The following is a 16465-nucleotide window of genomic DNA, read 5'->3' on the forward strand; positions in this document are numbered from 1 at the left end:
TTGAATTAATAGCACATTGTATTTAAAAGCAATGAAAGGATAAAAATCCATGGCACAATTTTTCATCATTTCGATGGGAACAACAAAGAAGCCAAGGTACTGAGTAAACCTGTGCACACATGAAGGCAAACCCAGAATCCTCAGTGCGCACACTGAATTGTCCAAATCTGAACAGGAACAGCTGAAACATGCACATCTCAATCAGTGTAAGACCAGGATAACTTTACGCAGTATGAATCTGACCATTTACATGATATGTTGAATAGCTTAATTCTGTCTGCTACATACTCATCAATAATCTATATCTATTTACCCATAATTGATACCAGTATGCTTAAGAAGATCTCTAGGATAAACACTTGAGATCAAACAAAGTTTGAGAATCATTGTAGGATTTTCAAAGCACAATCTTAAGCACACACTGTTGCACTACGATCTACAGTATGTTTATACAGTATATTAAGTCAATATCCATTTGTAGTACATTGAATTTATATGTAATTTTACTTGCAAAGATTGTCATGTGCCCTCCTCCTGTTGGAACTAATATACAGTAGATGTGGTGCTCTGTCTCAATCAAGCCCAGTTAAAATTCAAATAATTATTTCATAGTTTCATAGTAAAGATACACTGCATGCAGAAAGTTGGTAAACTAATCATAGGTTCCATTGTTTCCAACAGCCTAGGTTTGCCCATTCGCTTTTTCCCATTAAGACGGTGAATATTAAAAAATAAATGTTCACTCTGCCGGGAAACAAGAATGGGAGTCCACAAATGTCCCCGAGAAACAACTGGTGTCTGACCCACAAGTCCCCCAAACTACAAAGGACAGAATGGACCGTTCTCTATAGACTGATCAGCAATGGCCTTCCCCACCTTCACAGATGGGGCAGTGAAAAGGTTCAAACACTGGCACAGACAGTGGACCACTATCCTCTCCAAACATGAGAGGACGGCTAATTAGGACGACTAAAGCAACTAGATGGCTTGATGACTTTGCATTTGCTAATTGATAGAAATTTCATCTCATCTCAAAAGCAGTGTTACACAAACTATTATCAAAATGACAAAATGTTTCATATACTGTATGTACTGTATATGTTTGGTACACACTGTTTGCAATAGTGATATTCTCTGGGATTAACAACAGAATGTCCAGAAATAAACTGGTTTGGAATTGGTTTTCCCTTTAAGCACAGATCCACATAAGTGTCCATCTGGCGTCGCTCAGAAATGTAGAGCTATGAAGTTTATCACTGCCTCAAGGACTTCTTTTTACACGGCATGCTCATCCTCCATGCTTTTTTAATTGAATTAAGGAGCACTCAGTGTGGCATCTCTGTTATTGTTATCTTGTAGGTGTACAGGGTTATTAAAGAGGGAAGCATGTTAAGTCATTTGTTATCCCTGGCATTCTAATAAACATGTTGGCTTTGGGCAAGGCCTGTAGGTTGTCTGTGGAGTTCAGATTGATACTCCTGCCATTTCTAGAGCTATCCACCTCATTATCCTAAGAGGATGCTTAAGAGGAGATGAATCTGGGAGAGAGAGCGTGGAAGATAGAGAGCAAGAGAGAGAAAATGCTGCATATTGTGTGTTTTTTTTTTCATTCATCTGCAAGCAGCATAGAGAGGAATGTGTTTTAATCCACTTAACGTGCATAGGAGATCCAGCAATTAGATGGAGCATCAAAACGGCATTAAAATTAGGACCTAAACATATGTCTAGAAATTTGTCAGGTACGCAACAACTTTTTGCAGGTTCCTGTCAAATTAGAATAAAAACGTATAGTACACAGACATTTAACCTCATTGACCTAATTATTCCCGACTGAGATTTACTCTTACTTTGTTTTATTTTTTTTCAGCTCAAGCATTGGTTCTTGACACATATACCCCCGTGGGTTTTCTGTCAGAGGAGGCTTGATTTTACTAATTGGTACCAAAGCTGTTAATTGGAGCCGTGGAAACAAGAGATGGAGCATCGGAGAGTACTCTCTTGGGAAATACGTGTGTTCAACCTCATTTTCCACCTTTACTCATTGTTTTTTTTTTAAATAGTCTAACGGCAGAGAGGACGCCAGCTTGTTTTCACAACTAACTCCGGAACATCCGGAATAGTATGTACAATATGAAAAACAAACATATTAGATATACATTTATATGCGTCTAGTCTATAGCAAACAACTACATTGTTTATTCTATATATAAAGCTCCACCAACATATTCTTATGAATGTGGAACAGCGGTTATCATGGAAGCACATAGTATGATAAAACAATGTATTTCAGGGCTCTTTCAGAGCTACAACAACACACACAACCACTCACTTACAAACACAAATGTACTGTATGTTTTCCTTCCCTGCTGTTGTTCTGTCCCAGTCCATTACTCTTTCTCTAAACTGTACATACTTCCCCTTATTTAAAAAACAATGGGCTGGGTGAGCAGGGTTACTTGGGAACACCCTCCAATAATAACTGAATAGCAACCAGATTCCATGCTATGATGCTAAGAAATGCATGTGGGCATGCACAATTGGATTAATTAAGAATTACTAAAGAATGCCGCTTGGATGCATTGTGCTTAACCAAGGCTTCTCTTTTCATGCATGGAAGTATTACATCATATATTATGCCGCCCACAAACAGCCAAGAGCCTGCAAGTTCACTCCTGGCTTGTTTGCAGTATTTGCAGAACATCACACTTTTCTCATCATGTTCAAGCCAAAGAAAATCCTTTAGCCACTCTTTATTTGACATTCACTTTAGCATTGTCGCCTGCTGGTGATTCAGTCTCTAGTTTAGGGTCAGCTTCAAACTCCTCAGGTTTGTTGTGTTTTCTCCCTTGTTGTCTGGGATTTCTTGGTGGTTTCATTTCAACTGAATTTGAAATTTCTCTTTGGTTCCCGTTGGTTTCATTTTGCGCCTCATTTGAGGTGTTCTGAAGTTTTAAAGTAAGTTTTTATGCTTGTCATAGGTACTGTATTTGTTGGACTAAATCTCGCCTCCTCCGCACACCTACTTGTGTCATTCATGATGGCCACACGCAAGCAAGGTGGAATTTACTGAAATGCAATTGATTTGCAGTTCAGTAAATTCGATGAAATTCAGTGAAAACGTTGCCACCACACGTCCCGGTGTGTCCATTTATTTTTTTCACATTCGCATGCAGGAAGGCTTGTAGAGGCCTGTATTTTAGATGAATACAGTTCAATACCTTTGAATCCAGGGTATTGATGCCTTTCTGCAAGTGAAGTTATCTGCAAAATCTTTATTTATTTTGGCAACATATTTGGTGATAAACTATCTTTGCTGTGGTGTTTCTGAATTTCCAAGAGATCACTTAGCAATCAGTGCAGCAGTGTGAGTTTCTGTAAGTATTGGCCTTTTCTTTGTCTGTTCAGCCTATTGCTGGTTATGCTAACTAATGAGTTCCTCTGTTTATTTCAAACCGCTGTTGCTGCTGCTGGACCTGCCCAACACCAGGTTTAGAACAGCAGTGTTAAGATTTGTGTTGTTGTTGTTTGGCTATTTGAAAAACAACAAACAAACAAACAAACAAACAAAATACAACTTGTGTTCTGGTTAGACATTGGATGTTGGAAGAAATGGCCACTGCTGGACTGAAAGTACTCACTCCTACTAGCACACGGATGTGATGCTCTCAAATTTCAACAAAATGAAAGCACTATCACTCTTCCAGTAAATGGTGTTTTCTCTAACTGTGATCAGTTAATCTGTTTCAGTCACGTTACTCTTCTCAGGGGCCAGACAGTCATCCCTTCTGATGCTTTTCCATTGTCAACCACATTAACAGCCTTTAAACTTCCTGTCACTGCTACAGCAACATGCTGTGCACCTTGGGAAATAAGTCGAATATATCATGGGAAATCATCATCAACAACAAACACAGTAAGCATAAAAAAAGCTTTAGCTGTGAAATAAGGAGATCGGCCTTCTTTTGTAAGAGACTTGGAGCAGCATCCCCTTGTTGCTGCGGCTGCAGTTGTTATTCGTTGGTTTCCAGTTATTCACTCCAACTCGATGTGTTGTGACACTGACAAGCAAATGACAGGTGTTGGTCTTGTTCAGCGATGTGCATTGGTGCAGAGACACATTGACAACTTACAAAGTAACACAGTGCATACTTGCACATAGACACATGGACAACAGGACCTTACATGCAGTGCAAGGGTGTTTGTGAGACATATGATTACAATAGACAGTGGGCTATGCATATCATTCTACAAATGTACATACACAATGCAATCACTATGGCTGCATGTGTGGAGTGAGGTTTCCTCCAATTACAGACGTGACCCAACCCAGACTTGCAACTTCTTCTCTTTGCCTATCCTCTCGTTAATCCCAATAAACGCTGATCAAATCAGCCTGTCTTTTGTATAAAAATGAAATAAACCAGACAGGCTAATGCATAGGCCTTCATCATTTACCAGAAACCCCTACAGCCTAAATTGTCAAGTTGAATTGTCCTTGATATTTTAGAGGCAATGTAGAAAACAAATCAAACCTAATATCTGGCAATGATAAGCATATTTAGAGATGAAATAGACCACATTCATAAATTGAAATCATACAGCCTTCTTACAGCTTAATATGCTTTTGAGTAGCCTAGTTGACTTATTTACAATGCAACTCTTCCCAAAAAAAATAAAAAATAAAGTGATATCTTATCTTATCTTACCTTATCTTATCTTATCTTATCTTACCATATCGTATCTTATCTTACCTTATCTTACCTTATCTTATCTTATCTTATTCAGGCAATAGCAAATCATCAATTACCAATTTCTCAGGATTAAAGGCAAGTCTCATCCCTAAAACCTTTCCAAAAAATGACAAAAAATTCAGCATCCCTGGGGGCAGATGCTGTAGCAGCTTTTGATGTACTACCCAATGCTGAGCACATGCAGTGCGTCTGGATATTTACAAAATTCCTTGATCTGAAGAACTAACCACATGCCTTAAGTCAGCAGTGCAGAGAACAGGTTGGAGCTTGTCCAGACTGTGATGGAGGATTTTAGGACGTTTGACCTGTAAAATTGCACCAGGATCATTTGTGAGATATTGAGGTTTTTCAGCTGCCTCGGCAACAACATCCATTGTTGCGCTTTCATAATCAGGCAGAAAATGTTCTCAGCCCATTTTACCGTGTTGGTGATGGTGGATTCAAGGAGCTATGCAGCTGAGTTCACAGTTGAGTCATTGATTTCCGGGGGATAATGAGCAGATAGGTTCCTTCGGGAGTCGGTCCTCATCTCCATAGTTTTGCATTTGTTCAGCTCCACAGAGCTCTTTCCAGTTGTCCATGGAACAGTTACAGGATCATGGAGTTGAACGCTGATTCATAAAACAAAATGATGAACAGATATGAAACTATCACTTACAATCAACAAAGGTATAGTGCTGACTCTCACATAGTCGAACAAATGAGCTGTGAGTGACTGTGAGGGAAGCAGCCTGGCAGCTTACATCAGTTGCTTTCAGTTTTAAAAAGCCAAAATGGCATGAAAACTCTGTCAAAACATAGTAAGAGTAATCCAATATTTCAGGTCATCAGTATCTCTCTAGGCACGAGTGTCTCTAGACACTGTTTGCACTCTTTTCATCTCCCTTGATCAATATCAGTTTTCAGATAGTAAGGATGCTAATCAGTGCTGTCATTACAGTAAAGCCAAGCATCAATAAATAGTAAACTATGATCTGACAACTCCTGTCTAGAGTAAATGTAATGGAATCTTTGCATGAGTTTTCTTAACAGTTTAAAATTTCAAGATTGCGTAGGCTGGGTAGTGTGTTGACATTAGACACTTATCATGAATAGCCAGACATTTGATTACTGGTCAGAATTTTTCTTTGCTACCTGTTCATGAAGTATCAGAGATCACATACTGAAATGTGATCTGTGATACTGCTGTTCATGAACAGGTAGCAAAAAAAATTCTTAGGCACAACTAAGAGAGAGAGAAGAAATCCTAACATTGACTACATCGGTGTATGTATTGTAGGCTTAATTGATGATAAATCATTATTCTTTAACCTCTGGGACTGAGTGAATTACTCGCCTTTCAACTAGCTTTGAAATCTTACAATACAATGTTTCTTAGAAAGCAGTCAAGACTTCTTTTTACTCAAGGTTTTGCAGACATTATTTTTAGGCCTATTGCACCACAGCATGGCACAGTGCAAATGCACACTTGATACTGACTGTTTCAATCTGCTCACTCCTTAACAGAAAAGCTGGGACATACTAAATTCAGACTGTAACCTTTTTGTGGGTTAGGGAATGTCAATCAATGATCACACATATTTCAGTAAGACCTATGAGCCTGGCCTGTCTCTCATGCACCCATGCCACCCATTGTGGTTCTATGAAGATGAGCCCTCACTTTCTCTAGGTATCTTTTAAAAGCTCTGTAGATCTAATTCCTGGAACATTTTGAAAGAAGAGTTATGATTTCACACCATTAAATTATCAATAGCTGAAAGGCTAAATTTGAGACTCAAACATAAAATAATAGGGATATCCCTCGTATTGAAAATCAAATTATGAGATTGAAGGCTTTTTTTTCAGATTGACTGACATATCGCTCTTCAAGGACTTGCACAGTGTGACAGCTAATTATGGGTTTTAGATGTGTACTGTTAGGGAATAAATAAAGGTCTATTAGAATTTAATGAAGTGAATGGTTGAATAAAATTGTAGCTTATCTTTGTAATAGCAGATAATACCTGAAATGAACATACCTAGAGAGCTCCAGACTGGGAAAAAAATCAAATGTTGATGTTTTTTTTATAGTGAAACTCATCACAACTCATATTCCTTCTGATAGACTTTAAATGAGTAACTCACTCTTAAAGTTAAGGACCCCCTGCAGCATCCACTGGTCACATAGAGCTGCACGCCACTCCTGGGTGATATGGGCTGGGTTTTCCCTTAAGACAGCTCTCATCAAGCACGTCTCTCTAGGGTGCAACTTAAGTTGAGAAGAAAGCACTCCCTCTCAGATCTTGGTTTTCACATGAAATGATTTTATAGAACAAGACTGAATTCTGAATGTGTTCAAGTTCTGCAGTGCTGCCTCTTGATGGCTGCTGTTTGTTCACTGTGCTGGCAGCTTATTTTTCTTGCTTGTTTTTGGTATACACTGTAACTCACTGAAAATGAACATGACATGTAGACTATACTGAAATGCATAATGCTATGGTGTCCAAATAAATGCCTGCCTTCATATATAAACTACTTGGCTAGTCAAAACCAAATACATATGGTTGTTCTGTCAATGAGAACCTGCATTGGCTTTTGTAGAAGATGTAGAAGGTGCGTATGAATGCTTCACCTTTTAGAATAATGTAACACAGTGGTTTTCATGAGAGGGTTCCAGGAGGTCGTCAGCAAAATTAGTAATACTAGTGCAGTGCCCGTTCGCTTTGAGCCCCACTGCTGCGCAGAGTGCTGTTCACTTGTTTATTCAAAGTTTATTAATACTGAACGTGTCACGTGTCCAATTTGACACTACATGTCCTTGGGTCCCCAGCAATACACCCGCCAAGTGTGAAGTAGATCGGACGAACGGTTCTCGAGATATGCAAAGGACACACATACAGACAGAGATTCCTTGCTTTATAGTATGATTGTAATTTCACTTTTATTTCACACTCTTTACACATTCATTTAACACTAATTTTTACACTCATTTTAGTTAGCACAAAGGGAAAATGTGTAAGGGAGGTGACTTTTTTAGCACGCAGCATGAAATCTCCCAGCTCTAATTACTTCTGATCCTGGATGGATGACGTCTTGGGGCGACTGACGGATCACTATCTTGCTACACTGGCACCAGGACTAGCATTACGGATCACAATCTTGCTACACTTGCTCTATGGCTACCGTCATGGCTCACTATCTTGCTACGTTCTGGGGTCGTTGAACGAGCGCACTTTGTTTGCATGAGGATGTGCTTCCTTGACTGAGGATGAAGCTCAATTCAGGCCTAGTTGGATTATTGGCAAGATTGACGCAGCAGCGAGTTAGGCTATCTAATGGGAGATGAAAATGTTTCCTAGGAGCTAATACTAGCTTGCCAAGTTTTGATGAATTTGGGTTGTTATTGCTGCTCTAACACTAATATATCCAAGTAGGACTATGCTGTCTGAAGCTAGTATTTAGCTAGTACTCGTTGCACAAATTGAGTTACAGTGTATACCAAAAACAGCGACTAATTTTCACCATACTAAACAGCGACTAATTACTACACACAACCAAATTATCTCAACAACATCAATTATGCATCAAAGCCACACACTAATGTACAGATTTGCACTTACTGATCGTAGGTTTAACTCGCCCCACAGTTCTCATCGCCCCACATACAGTAGCCTAGACAGTTGTATAATTCGTACCAAGTCGTACCAAACAACAGACATCTTCTCAGACAGGGTTGGGGCACAGACTTATTGAATGTGGGTCAATGGTCTAATGTGTATCAATTTGGGGGTCTTTCATGAAAAAGTTTGGGAACCCATTATGTAACAGACAGAATATGAGTGATGTCTGGTTTTGGTTTGACTAATACTCTAAAGCTTCATATTCAAAATATGAAAATCATAAATATCCTAAACAACCTGTAAAGCCCTAATTTGAGATATTGTAGGTGTCAATTTATGGGCAGGCTTTATTCACATAGATTGTTATCAGGTGTAACTTATACGTTTTTTTTTTTACTTTTTCATTTAACTGTTACTAGTCATACACATCTATTATAATGCAGCATAGCCAATTCTATTGAATAGTTCTTTCCTCGTCTCCAAGGGACAACTAATCTACATGTAAATGCAAGGAGAAACCCACTCAATTTCTTCAGATTTCCTTAACGGATGAAACCTTTTTTTGCCCAGCTTCCCTAGCAATAACTTTTCATTTACACAACAAGACAACTTTAGTTTCATTGCCCCAGAAGAAACTTTGCATTGAAATTGACTGAATTCATACCCACTCTCAATGCCTCCAATGTACATTGAAAATACTCTCCAGATGGTTATTTTTTTACCTACCTTTGTGACAATAAGGTTGTCAATCTTGTAAAATAGTCGTTTGAAATTGTTTAGGAGGTAGAATTCAGACACATATATGGCTAAACTGCTGCAAATGCAGGTATGAGGTCAGCTATGCCATTTCTAGACAATGCATTCAAATTATATTAAAATTAAATATTACAAGCTGATCCGAAGTTGGTAAACCTGGCCCCTCCAAAGAGAGCCACTTAATTCTTTGTAAACAGAAATAAGAGTCACACTGGAAGACAGACACAACCTGTAGACTCTGGGTAGCAGTGGTGTAACTGTAATAAATGTAAGGTACACACCTGCGTCGGGGCTCTGACCCGTTTAAGGTCCATGGGCCCTGCAGGTGCAAAGCCTCTGGAAAGTGTTACCAACCCTGGGCTACAATGTCTTCAGCAGTGGCACTTACTCACTTACGTATATAATGTGTTTAACTCAAATTTAAATTAAAAGTGGATTGCAAATATAGAAGTCGGAAGTTAGGCTTCAAATGTTTGGACATGAGGTTAGCCTGCAAAGTAAATTGAAAAAAATCCCCAGTACAAATACAAAAGTAGTGCAAATAAAGATAAGAAAACTAAGCTGAGAAAATCTGGCATACAGAGACATTAGCTACAGCACGTGAGGGATGGCTATTGCTTGACCAAATGTATGGGCTAATTTGCTGAGTATATTTTATTCATTTGAGTAGTGGACCTCTGTAATGACGGTTTGTTATTAGTCAACCACAGGATTGCACTCTTCTGTTGTTGTCTCTTAAGGTAACGGAAGCAGCTGTGGTTATTATGAGCCCACAGGTACAGGGCGCGGATCACCGATTTTCCGTTAAGGCCTGGTGTAGTTACGGTAAAAACCCTGCTGGATAGGGGTTTTAGATGCACTTTGGAGCCAGTGGCAGCTGTTCTTGATCTGGAAATATTCACATAGAAATGGACAAACAGCAAACAGCAAGGCTTTATGAAAGGAGACAGATGAGCATGACAAGATGGGTAAAAATAAAACTACAATAGTAATAAGATTCTGCTTCCAAATACACTGAATACTAATGATTGGATTGGATTGGATTTCACACACACCACTGTCAGTGCTTGTATCAAAGGCTATTTTATTCAATTTAGGATGATCTCCACTCTCACAATTTGGTTTTCTTTGGAAAGGGCTACCATTTTGTTTACTTTTGATTTTTTTTCTTTTTTTCTTTAAGCTGTTATTAAGGCAGTGGTTGAAAATCATAATCCCTTTCTCAATAGTCACCAGAAATTAGTTTTTAAAAGCAGTTCAAAGAAATAGCAGAGAACATGTCCCCTGACCCCCAAGCATATCTGGAGAAGTTTTCATTCTTTGCCCCGGCCCCTTGGAGATTCTGGCATGCATTACTGGAGACTTTTAAGAATTCCCTGGACATGGCTTTTTTATTTTTAGTTTGTAGCTCGGGAATTACAGTATACACAGCATATTACTGAGTGTTTAACATAGGCAGTTCTTAACAAATGGAGTCACAGAGCACTAGACATTTTGTACAGAGATTAGATGCTTACCCGAGGGGCGGAAATATGTTGGGGGATATAAAGAGAAATTAGATTTGATTCTTGCTTTTATACGTTTTGTGCAGTATGGCATTTCAATACCTAATCACATCCACATTTGTTGAAGTCCCCTTGCATATGCACACATACACATGTTTGCAAGCACGCACGCACACAAACAAGCTCACGGTTTTCAGTAATCCTTGGTTGACCAGAGACCCTTGAGATCTGCCAAACAAAATCAGCTCACAATTCAAACAGACATCAGTGATGAATATTAAATTAAAAGGGTAAAGAATTAAGCTAAGGTGCAGGGGGTTAAATTAATAAATAAATGTGCTCATATATATTTATAAATATAGAAATAAAAAGTTGAATCTCCTGTGGTCAGCCTCCATAGACCTAGTGGTCTTTGAAGGCATCATTAGCTGGTTTTATCAGCACATTGACCCTAAAACTAGTACCTGAGGGGCCTGACTGTGTAGTGGTACAGGCCTGAGCATATGAGTGTTGGATGGATGAAATAAGACTTTGAAGTGGATTTTCTATTTGAAGGATTATACATCAGGGATTTTGATTCATGCCCATTTTTTGTCCTCAAGGCTATGTGCTTGTGTGTGGGTGGAAAGAGCTATAGTTCAAAAATTATTAATGTATTTACTTCTTCAACTAAAACAATGATGATTGTGCCTATTTAGTTAATGAGTGAAAAACATGGGGGTCTGTGCAATTGTAATGATTTCTTGTTATTTTCTCTGAGAATTGTTATTATGAGTATATGAGCAAAATCTTCACTGTAACTACTGTGCTAGCAAGGAAAATTGAAAGTCTGAATCCTCACAAGACCTATGTTCATAATTTGGAATATCTTTTACACAAGTAAACAGAAGATTTCGGCTCACAAGATAATAAGGATGCCTGAAGGGCTGAGGAATGTGGATTGTTATATTATGCTCTTCAAAGCCTGTAAACCAAACCAATTGTCTTTCACGTCCATTTTTTGTGAATGTACATAACATTGTATATATAAATACCTACTGTCACAAACAAGATGGTTATTTCAATGCTGATGAAAATCTCATAACATAATCATTTGTATTTCATATGGATTTTCCTAATCCCGGCGTATGTTGTTGTGACCCAGTTCAGTATTGAAATTTAGTGAATACCCTTTACTCAACTTGGTTAATCCTTGAATAGGCACCCTTTCAACTTCAGTGACCTATTTCAAGAAAACTCTGTTTTTGTTTTGAAACAGTCCTATGAGCCATGCCAGTAACACTATGAAGTGCTGTAAGAAGAATCCATGGCGACTGTTTACAGCTTAGTTGAAAAATGTAATTTGAAATCCTCTAAATGTGCAAAAGGTATCCTTCCAATATCAAGACAACCAGGAAAACAAATGCCACAGTTTGACCTCCAGACCACTGACTTTCACTGGACAGGAAGGAAAACTGAGATACCTTAAATTAACACAGGATCAAAAAATAACAACAGGCTGATTGAAGAGTAGCCTGCATTGCATACTGGAGGGGAGACAGACTTTCCCCTACTAGCATGCTGTATCGGCAACACCTTTATTCCACCAAATAATTTCCATGACAATGGGGCCTTTGTATGGGGGTACATTGTTTTGGTTTACTCAAATAGCGGAGGGGTTATTGTTTCAAATATGTTAATGCTGCTTTTTCCTGCAGGAATACCCTCTTTGAAGTAATCTCTTTGAGTGTGTTTGGTTCAAGTACCATTCTCAGGGGGGAGAGGCTGAACTTTTTAAATGTAATTTTCCTCTTACCACCCTTGAATAGTCTTACCATGGCAGTTCTAACCTTGAGCCTTCAAAACAGATAAATCCTACCTGATTGTATTCTGATTAGATTAACCGCTTAATCTGCAACACATATGCATGGAACTGCAAGCAGAAGGAATGCCAGTTGCAAGGCAGAGTAAATGCAATAATAGCTGGATGCTAATACTTGCTGGCAGATAGCGATGATACCAGGGGCAAACAATATTAATGGAGGACTGATCCAACAGCTAACAATAACCTTATTCGTTACAGAAAAAAATGCGGTGTCCCTCAATGTGTTCTCCAAGCAGGGAAAGGTATTTTCTATTAGCCTAAGTGAAAATATTGGATGATAGCTGGCCATGGCATACAGGATTGCAAGATTGGGCTATATATTGCAGTAGCATTTATACTGGCATATTTTTAAACATTGCTGTTTGCAGCATCACACCAAAGACTTCATCACATGGCTCTCCGAAGGACCAACCCATGACTTAGTCCCCGTTATGAATGCATGTTTGTGTGAGTTTGTATGTGCATGTGTTTGCATATGTGCCTGTATCTGTACGTGTTGGCATATTCTTGAGTTTGAGCGTGTGATGTTTGACTGATAGATGTGATCCCCTCTGCAGGCTTCAGCAGACAATCCCTGCTTTTTACCTTTGATTAAGGGTCTCTGCAGTATAAGTCTGACACCTTCCTCTGTTCTGCACCACTCAACTCTGAAAAGTTCACTAAAATAAGTGTTTTGATCCTGGATATGGCAGCTATTAGGGCTTGAAAACCTTGTCTCTGGCAGTAATTCATAGCTTTGCTTTTGATGGATTTGAAAAGAAGTATAATGAGAAAGGGCTTGATTTGTTATATTTAGATACTTCCAAACTGTCTCTTTGAATGCAATAGTATTTTATTCTATGGCTCTTCCTTTCATTATTTTAGTGCAAAATGTCAGTTGTTGAAAACAAACACATATTTTGGATGGAGAATGAATGCAAGATAGCAAGAAAATTGGATGGGTCTGATACGTATGCTCAGTGGATTGATGTGGTACATTTGAAAGATAGCAATCCAACTATAATCGGGTTTGAGTGGATTTAGGAACAATCAAGGGGAGTTCTAAAAACCAATGTAACTTTAAAATCTTCTAAAGAGTGTCCAGTTGATGTTATTCAAAACATTGAAATGCAATTACAATTCCATTCCATTTCATCATCCATTCTTGGGCAGCCAGAGAGGAAGAGACACAGCAAACACTCCTTGCACTGTTGGAAACACCAGGAGAGGAATATTAGTAGTTTGGTTGTCACTAGGAAATGCAATGGGAGAAAGTGGCAAGTCACAGGATGACGCAAGTATAGCCAAATTTAGTCAGTTTTGGTGGATTTATTGCACTGTTTGCATAAACAAAGCCCTTTATGTCATATGCATAGGTGCAAATATTGTATTGTAATAAGTGTCCAACTGTAAGTTGTTTTTTCAGCCAACACTAGTCTGAGCACTACTTTCCTGAGATTCTCCCATGATTCATTGCGTGAGTACTTTTACACTGAATGCAGTTTGCAACAATGCATTTCTAAGATGCCACTTCTAATGACTCGGTCTTTTTCGCTGTTCATCTGAATGATGTCAGGCCAGCTTTATGGACATGGTTCATTCTTCAAGGACACTCGGTACGATGAAAAAATCCGCCAATGAGACTTATTCTTATGCTCATAACACTTCTAACCCCAAGTCAAGCAGCCCATTTGACAACTTAGGTAGTGTACCTCTTATCCCGTGGTGAGGCCCAGAGTGGCTGAATAGATGTACTCCATCTTTGAGAGTAGCTCAATTTACATAACCAATGGTTTGACATCATGCAACTGCCATACAACTCGCTTTTAATTCTATAAAAGGGTCTATTCCAGCATTTAACAAATCTGTCACATTTTTCCATCAGTATTATGGGGCTTGCAACAGATCCATCAAGAGTTATCTGTTGTAATTGTCAGTGTATCAAGTCCTTCAGGCTCAGGCTTTTACTGTTTGTTGTACTCTATTGCAGGGTAGTTGTCATTAGCCACTGCCATTTCATTCTGATTGGAAATTTGAATCAATTGAGAAGGTTGATTAGGCACAGTGTGGAGTGCTTCATGTGCCTTTTAAATAATTAATAGCTTCATTTATAAGTGTTGAGTGCGGTCATGGATAGAGGGGACGCTGTTTTGAGAAGAGGCTTTGTGGGCTAGTCGGTCATCGTTCAGCATACTGTGTTGAGCATAAATGTATTCTTATTATTTTTGGATGTGATTCATCTCTTTATATTACAAGATTAAAGGATTTACCAGTGACCTGTGGTGGGGCAGCCAAACATGAAGAAAATCAGATGAATTTATTTTCACAAACAGGATGATGCAAAGCTTGCAGTGTTCAAGTAATAATTTTAGAGAACTGTTACCTATTTTTTTCAAATTTCAGATCATACAATGACAAGAATTATTACCATTAATTTTATCACTATAAACCTAAGCAAAGCACAAGTACTTGATGATGCGTAATTATCATAATTTGTTTACCAGATGATAAAAAATATAAAAATATTCACACAGCCTGTCGAAAAAAGGATTGTTAAGGAATAGTATTGGGCTAGTTCCTCTTAGACTTCAAGGCAGACTGATGGAAATTATATTTACAGACAAGTACAAGTAACTCCTCTGAAGTTTGCCCTTCACCTTTGCAAAAAGCCAATCACACAGGCTACCAGTCTGCTTGATACAGCATTTCAATGTGTGAAAACAACTTTTAGATTGAATTGCTATAGCTAACCACCAGCTGTGAATTGCGCCATGCTGAAGGAGGGTTCTCTAGTTAATTGAAACCTGGTTCACAAGACAGTGGTAGCTTGAAGAGATGGTAGTGACTGGAAATGCTTCCTTGAGAGATGTGTAATGTTAACACAGGGGTCAGAATTGGATAATGAGATTTATAGGATGGTTGAGTTAGACTGGCAGAGTCTCTCTCTCTCTTTCCCTCTCTCTCTCTCTTTCTCTCTATTGCTCTCTCTCTTTCTCTCTCTAGTGTGTGTGTGTGTTTGCGTGTGTGTGTGTGTGTGAAAGAGAGAGTGAGTGAATGTTTGCATAGGGCTTTGCCATCTGTACTGTCCAGAACTCGAGGCATGACCCCATTTAATGAGGAAGCTGTTATGTGCCTGCACCATTTCCCCTGGTTCCCTTATTGAGTGCGCAATATATGGCATGCTACACTAGAAGAGAGTGGAATCGAAACACCATGATTGTGAAGCAAAGTGCACCCAAGCTGAGAACTAGTGATTGAGGGTAAGGTGGTTTGAAACACTATATGTGATTTAAAATACTATTCAAGCTCCGTGAAACACCAGAGCTTTGTCCCGTGTGTAGTTATCTGAAAAATGCATTTACGTTTTTTGGTACACCAAAGAGCCACAACAGAACAGTTTTGTTCACTGGCAACCCAATCATGTCCTAAATAAAATCTGATTTTTTTTCTCAGAAATTTGTGATTATTTTACACCAAGATGGAGGTATGGTTTTGCTAGAAAGATGTGTAATGAAGTGTCATAGTGGTTGACACTTCATTACACATCTTTCAGCTAATACCCTGTCCCTAGGAAGCTGCTGTCCATGTACTGCAGCGGGATGGGTTCAAATCTCACACTATGCAATTACACATCTCCCTCTCTTCCCTGTCCTGCTTTAATGTGCAAAAAGGATAAAGATATAACGCTTCAAGTGAACTGTATCTTCTGACAAGTGCCCCTAATGTCTGTTTGCCTCCACATACATTATGTGTGTACTTCTTTGAGCAATGGCTCAAATGTCACATTTTCAGTCAGCTCAGTGGTATTATGTTTAGAGTGTCTGCCTTTAGATTGACTGTTTCTGGATTTAATTCCCAGCCAGGACTTGACTTAACATACTTAAGCTGCCCTGAGGATGATTCCAGCAAATTATGTTTTGATGCATTTTATGTTAAGCACCTCAATACACCATGTGTCTTAAAAAAATCTGCAACATTGAACTGTTTGTTAACACCACAGTCCAGATGAAA

Source organism: Centroberyx affinis, unplaced genomic scaffold (genome assembly GCF_046629955.1).
Source record: "Centroberyx affinis isolate AG114_WGS23_722 - 3 ecotype Tasmania unplaced genomic scaffold, CSIRO-AGI_Caff_v1 ptg000367l_1, whole genome shotgun sequence".
Classification (NCBI taxonomy): Eukaryota; Metazoa; Chordata; class Actinopteri; order Beryciformes; family Berycidae; genus Centroberyx; species Centroberyx affinis.